Source organism: Varroa jacobsoni, unplaced genomic scaffold (assembly GCF_002532875.2).
Source record: "Varroa jacobsoni isolate VJ856 unplaced genomic scaffold, vjacob_1.0 scaffold_404, whole genome shotgun sequence".
Taxonomy (NCBI): domain Eukaryota; kingdom Metazoa; phylum Arthropoda; class Arachnida; order Mesostigmata; family Varroidae; genus Varroa; species Varroa jacobsoni.
In genome coordinates, this window is record NW_019213306.1 from 732050 (window position 1) to 738049 (window position 6000).

A 6000-nucleotide genomic window follows, 5' to 3' on the forward strand; every position below is an offset into this window, starting at 1 on the left:
ACTTAACTGAAATCGAACATGTTCGCCACAGCCATTAGTTATTTTATCGGCGCGCCCCTGACGGCTTCCATGAATTTGACATCGTTTTATGTACTATTTTGATTAGCGCTTCTAGTGTCTGTCCGTCTATGGGGTGCATTTTGGACTTTAACTTTTTCTTACGGAACTTTGTTTGAAACTAGCGAAGAAATGTTGTAGCTACCCGAATATGTTACACTTTTATGGAGCTTTTTGCTCGCAATTAGCTTTCCTGGCCAAATAGTATCCTTTCTTTCTTTTACACCGGTTCTATAAAGGATGGATAGGGTCGAGGGGTAGTACTCATTGCAAACTTCGAAGAACGCGAATCAAACTGTTTTTGACGTTAGATTTTGACTATAATGAGATGATAGTAAACTTACTTCGTACTTATTAGCGATGTATTACAATTCAAAATCTGTCTGAGTGCAAAAGCCATGCCAAATCAAGGCATTGTTTTTGCTTTGCTCTTTCTCTAAATATTATAATTAAATATTTTTTACTGTAATAAATACTGAATTATCGCTTAATAGTGAAAACTCAATTCTGGAATATTTTGAGCATTAGGAAACGTCGAGCACAATATTCCAGCCAGTATCAGAGGAACTTTAGATGACAACTTGTCATGTTGAACATTGCTAATTAGCTTTGCGGATAGAGACCTGGTATTTGCAAATTTAATTTTGCCGCCCTTGGCCACCATAGCGCAATACGCCATATCGTCAGCCAGATCGGCTGCTACTCGATAGGCAGCCGAACTCAAAAGCAGATGATGAAGCCTGGCAACCTGCCGATGGCTTCATCATATGGCGCGTAGTGCTAGAAGTATTTTTTGAGGAAAAACATGCATCAGAGTTGAAGAAGGAACCATCCTTCTACAAATAGCCGTGTAATGTCACATCTATACATATAATGCTTGCAAACGTACTTGAAACAATCAAAGCAATGGATAGCGATTTATTTAGAATACTACCGCGTTAACACCACAAGGTATTATATGTGTTCTTCGTTCATACGAGACTGTAATAGAGCTACAATTACGATCACTAGCTGGTTCAGCATATTGTTTCACATAATATTCTCAGAGCTATACTATTTTGTGACCCATAGCAACAACTGACCACCTGGCACTGAGTGAGAGTTTTGCATCCTGCGTGTGATGCACCGTTCTAGCTGGCTTAAAGTAACGATCTGACAAAAGACGACGCACCATTTAGTAGTCCTTACTCGCTCATTCGATACTATATATGGTACCCGCACAAAATAACATGAACATTCCTTTACTACATTTGTATGTTCGTACGTTTTATAAAGTAGCTTTAGGTTTTGCGATCTTTCATAAGTGAGTGCCAGCACTCTCGACGATTGAAGACGTTAAAGGAACATGTGGGGTCGTCTTCCTTCGATGCCGCACTGATTTCAGGCAAGACGTGTGCATTATACTTGCACAGCGAGTATGCGGAACGTGCCGATGTGACAAGTGTACATTTCCTTACAAAATGTGAAACGGATAGTTGGCAATTTTAATTAGCGGCCGATCCTAGTGAGGAGGTGCCTAGCCAAGTTATTAGGTTAGAGATCCGCATCAATCACATCAAGTTAATTTCAACCAGCAGCTAATGACGAAAAGCAATAAGGATAATAGTTTTAGTTACTTGCTGTTGTTATTTTTGGTTATCCTGACATTGCTATCCAACATCGAGCGCTATTGTTACCAGTGTTAGTGCAGTACTGCGTCACTATACCTCCAATGTGTCTCGATGAAAGCTAGAAAAAAAAGTGTTTCGAGGCAGCGTTTCTATGAAAAATGGTGTTGTCTCGTTAGAGTGAAGCCGACCCCTTGCGCATCGCTTGTCCATCATCATCGTCGTGTTTTACTTCCATGGTCTTCATTGGGCGCGTCGAGTGGATATTCTGCTACGAAACAAAGTAGTACTTCATTCAATTTCACGTAGAAGAACCGCGCCGTACTACTTATACGGGTAATGTTGTCTTTCGCCACGCCAAGAAATGGTCTGTGCGTGAGGCGCGGCCCATTCAATAATTGGGAAGGGAGAAAAAATCTCGAAAAAGCATCTTCGTGCAGATTATGACGAACCTACCGTCAAAGTGGGTGAAGCACTTTATTGCTGTTGCCAGTTTCCTGTCGGACGCTGCGTTGATCAGCAGCGCACCAGCCGATAATTAAATCACATTCGTTATATTATTGCCGGTTACTGCCGGTCTCTTTCTATTCATGGCACAAAAGATCTTATCCTATTTATATCATAATAATAGAATAATAACAGTAGGGAAAGGTCACAGGCAAAACTGCGTGTGTTTACCGTCACATCATCAACGCGAAAACGAAAGAATACGAACGATGAAGGCGTGAAGCCGCGATCAAACAGCTAACATCTCTTAAATAGGTCAAAAAATTTGGCTCAAGTAGTGGCTGTATCTCTGCTTCCTTGAATCTGAATTATTAACACCAGCACCCAAAAAGCTACCCTTAATGGAAAATATAACTAACCGTCGTGGAAATCAACTTCGAAATATTTGCGTACGAAGTCAAAAACATAATGATAAGATCGAAAAAATCGGTTCGGCTTATATTACCTCACTGTTTTCAGATCTTCTGGGTCCTCCAGTTGATGTCTCCATAAAAAATTAATTGGCTAAAAGTCAAGCAACATCAAACAGCTCTTATGTTTCCTGGCCGAAACATCATATCGTAGCCCCTGTATAAATGAAGTTATTCGAGAAAGATACACGATAAGTACTTTTCCTCGTATGTAAGTTATGATATAACTGAGGTGTTGAATATAAATGATTGCATAGCACTTTTGCTTTCATGATCGTTTTTTTTTTAGATTTTTTACTAATGTGAATTCGAGCCGTTGTAGTTTTTACGAAGGTGATAATGGGGTGAGTGTTTGATATCAGCAGAAGCAGCCCTAACTCCACATTTAGTTCTCTCATTTTTTTTTTATTTAAGAAAAAAACATCGTACAAACCCCGCTGCTATGTTCGAAACACACGAGACACAGCAGACACTTTATTATACGACGACATTGAGTAATAGATGTCGGCAGTTGGGTACGGAACCTGAGATTCTTAGATTGTGATGGCAGTATATTTTTTTCTCTCTGTGATAGATACGTATTCGTCGTGACTAGCGATCTACTATTTGACTTACTTAATCAGATTAACTATATTAACTTTTATATCGCTTTCTTCTAATGACATGGCGATATTGACTGTTTGTTTAATGGTTTGCCTATGACTAGATGCAACAATAGGACGCTTCTCGTACAAAAAACTAATTAAATTATGGTCTTACAGATCATCAGGCTTTTAACTGCAAGCAAGCCGAAAATTTCCACTCTGACACGGCTTTTTAAGGCTCCGTACAACATTTGTAATGGCTGAGTTGAGTAGACAAACACTTGAAATTGCCAACTGACATTGCTTAACATCTTGATCAAATAAAGATCAATAATAAACAAAAGTAATGCTTTTCCAGGTAATCCCCAATATATTACAGAGTATCAAGTTCATCAAGTTGAAATACTTTTGCCAGCGAACAACTGTCCACGTCTATGCATACGGATGGCTATAAATATTTCGATACATATGATGACACACTGACTCTGATTCCTGAATACGGCACTCATTCCAGCAGCATCTTGCCAAGGAAGTGCGACGGAGTTTCCACAAGAAGACAAATCGAAGAAGCATTGCTGTCGCGAGGAAGAGGGCTTGATGAAATATCGTTTTGTCGTTATGGCCACTGCTGCAGTCGACGACTCGTGAAGCAAGATCCACCACCTTCGATATTATTATTATTATTATCAGCGGCTGCGTTGTCTTACTGCTCTGATAACCTCTTTAATCCACGGCTGCCGCGGAAGGGCTGCAGGCCAATAAGGCCAAGCGAGAAGTGTAGCCACCGACGAAGTCCGTCGCAATTCAGTCTGGGAACTGGGAAACGACACAACGGAGCGTTCTTCGGCATCGCGGCAAACCGAATGGCAGCCACATGTGGAATAGATGAGCAGTTTAGTAACAAAGGTTTTATCGAATGACTGCGACACTGCCGGATGACACCGGCTAAAATGATGGCGATGAATGAACAGAATGCATCCAAACAAGCAAACGCAAAGGCCAACACAGGCCACAAGAAGCGACCCAACGACCAACTAAACAGGCGGGCAAAAAGGCAATGCGAAACAACTACCGTTAACATTATCTGTTCGGCCTAAACAGGATGCCACTGTAAGCACAACACAGATATACCAGACCACCGGAGCGCGTTGATAACGCGAATATTATTTCGAAGAGTAGATTTCCTTTTATTTTTCTATTCTTTGTTCGCTTAAAGGGCCAGCGTGATTTGAAGTAGTTCGTCTTCCACAAAACCGATCGCATAGTGTCAACCAGACCGATGTAAAGCCAATCAACAGACTTTAGATCGTCCCCCTAAATGTAGCTAGACATACATAGATTCGACTTAAAGACGGCATCATTGCATCACATAACAGATTTCTTTCTTTTCTAATAGCAGTAGCAGTGGCAGCAAAACGACGAGCGTACGCTGGATTGCAATAACTATGTAATATCGTCGCTAACGCCAAAGGCGCTTATAAACATTGCAGAAGTTACGCCGAAAATCTTTGGTTTTGGATTTCGTCTTCGAAGAGTTATTCTCCCTGTTACTGTGTGTCAGCCTCTCTTTTCGATGAAATGCCCTGGTAAGACTCAGTCACTTTTTTTTCTGTTACCGCTTAAGCTACTGAAAGCCATACTCTCTCGTCGACGCTCCCCCCGATAAAGGGACAAGATGGGTGATGTCTGCCTAGCGTCATCTCGTCTAGCTCGCCTGCATTGCTTGTCACCAGGAGTCTCTTGCGCTACATTTACGCGAGTTCATAGATTGCCGCGTTGGCTTGGCCTGCCGCCTGCTTTGCACTGCGATGACGTTCGTCGAAAAGTTTCAACTATTAAAATGGCGACAACTGCCATAGGATTTAGGAGAGGAGCAAAAGGCGAGCGCTGGCGTGGACGGGGCGGTCCGATGAACTCTGAGTCACTTTAGTATCTATTCAATACTGCCGAAAATATCTGTATCTGCTTATTAGCTTCTGTGAAGATTCGAATTAGCTCCATTTTCCATCAGACATTGTCCATTTTCGGAACTTCAGGATTGTCAAAAACCAGTACGAGACACAACGAGAAATAAGAACCAATCCTTGTTAATGATAGAAAAAAAAACTGTGAGAAAAATATATCCAAAATTATGCCCGGACAAATCATTCCAAGAATAATTTTATTTTAAAATAATTTATCGGCATATAGTATAACAACTATCCTGTTCTCTGGATGTTCGACAGAATGCTTATTTAAAGTGGGCACGTAGGTAGACTGAGTAGAAGGCGAAGCGTATCAAGATCACCAGGGTTACACGGTAACAAGCTCCTTTTCCGCAATCTGTACGCCGGCATCGTTTAGCATACATTTTCGTTGATTGAAGTATCTCTGTAGAGGATAAAAAAAATATGAATATATTAATCGTTTGGTTCCGTTGTAATGAATTACTCGAATCTGGCTTTCGTTACGCGTCACGGCGAACTTGTTGGAAATCCTTTACGTCTACGTATTTCAAATGCCACATATTCGACATAGCCGAAAATAGTTAATAGAACAGTGTTTCTTAAATTGGAGTTAGTAAATCACAGTTACCAAAATTCACCGGTAGCGTTTCGTGTCGTAAATCCTTCAGTGGGACCGATAAGGGATATAATTCGAATCCAGGTATAGACAAGACTTCGTTTCGTGTTGGGAACCTCTCAGCCATCTGACGGAATGTCTAATAACGATTCTGGACGTAAAACTCGAATATAGAGATCTTCTCCGAACAAGATTACCGAAGCGATCGGACTATCGCTCAGGGATTTAACCTCGAACTGGAGTAATTAAGTCAGTATACGAATGCTTTTGCTG

The 6000-nt window shown here is 41.0% G+C and overlaps 1 long non-coding RNA gene across 1 annotated transcript; it reads left to right on the plus strand.

Moving 5' to 3' along the window:
• Nucleotides 1-1106: 1106 nt before the first annotated feature.
• Nucleotides 1107-5242, plus strand: LOC111260141 (uncharacterized). Its single transcript, XR_002680118.2, has 2 exons — nt 1107-2000; nt 3524-5242. It is a non-coding gene; the product is annotated as an uncharacterized LOC111260141 (long non-coding RNA).
• Nucleotides 5243-6000: the final 758 nt, after the last annotated feature.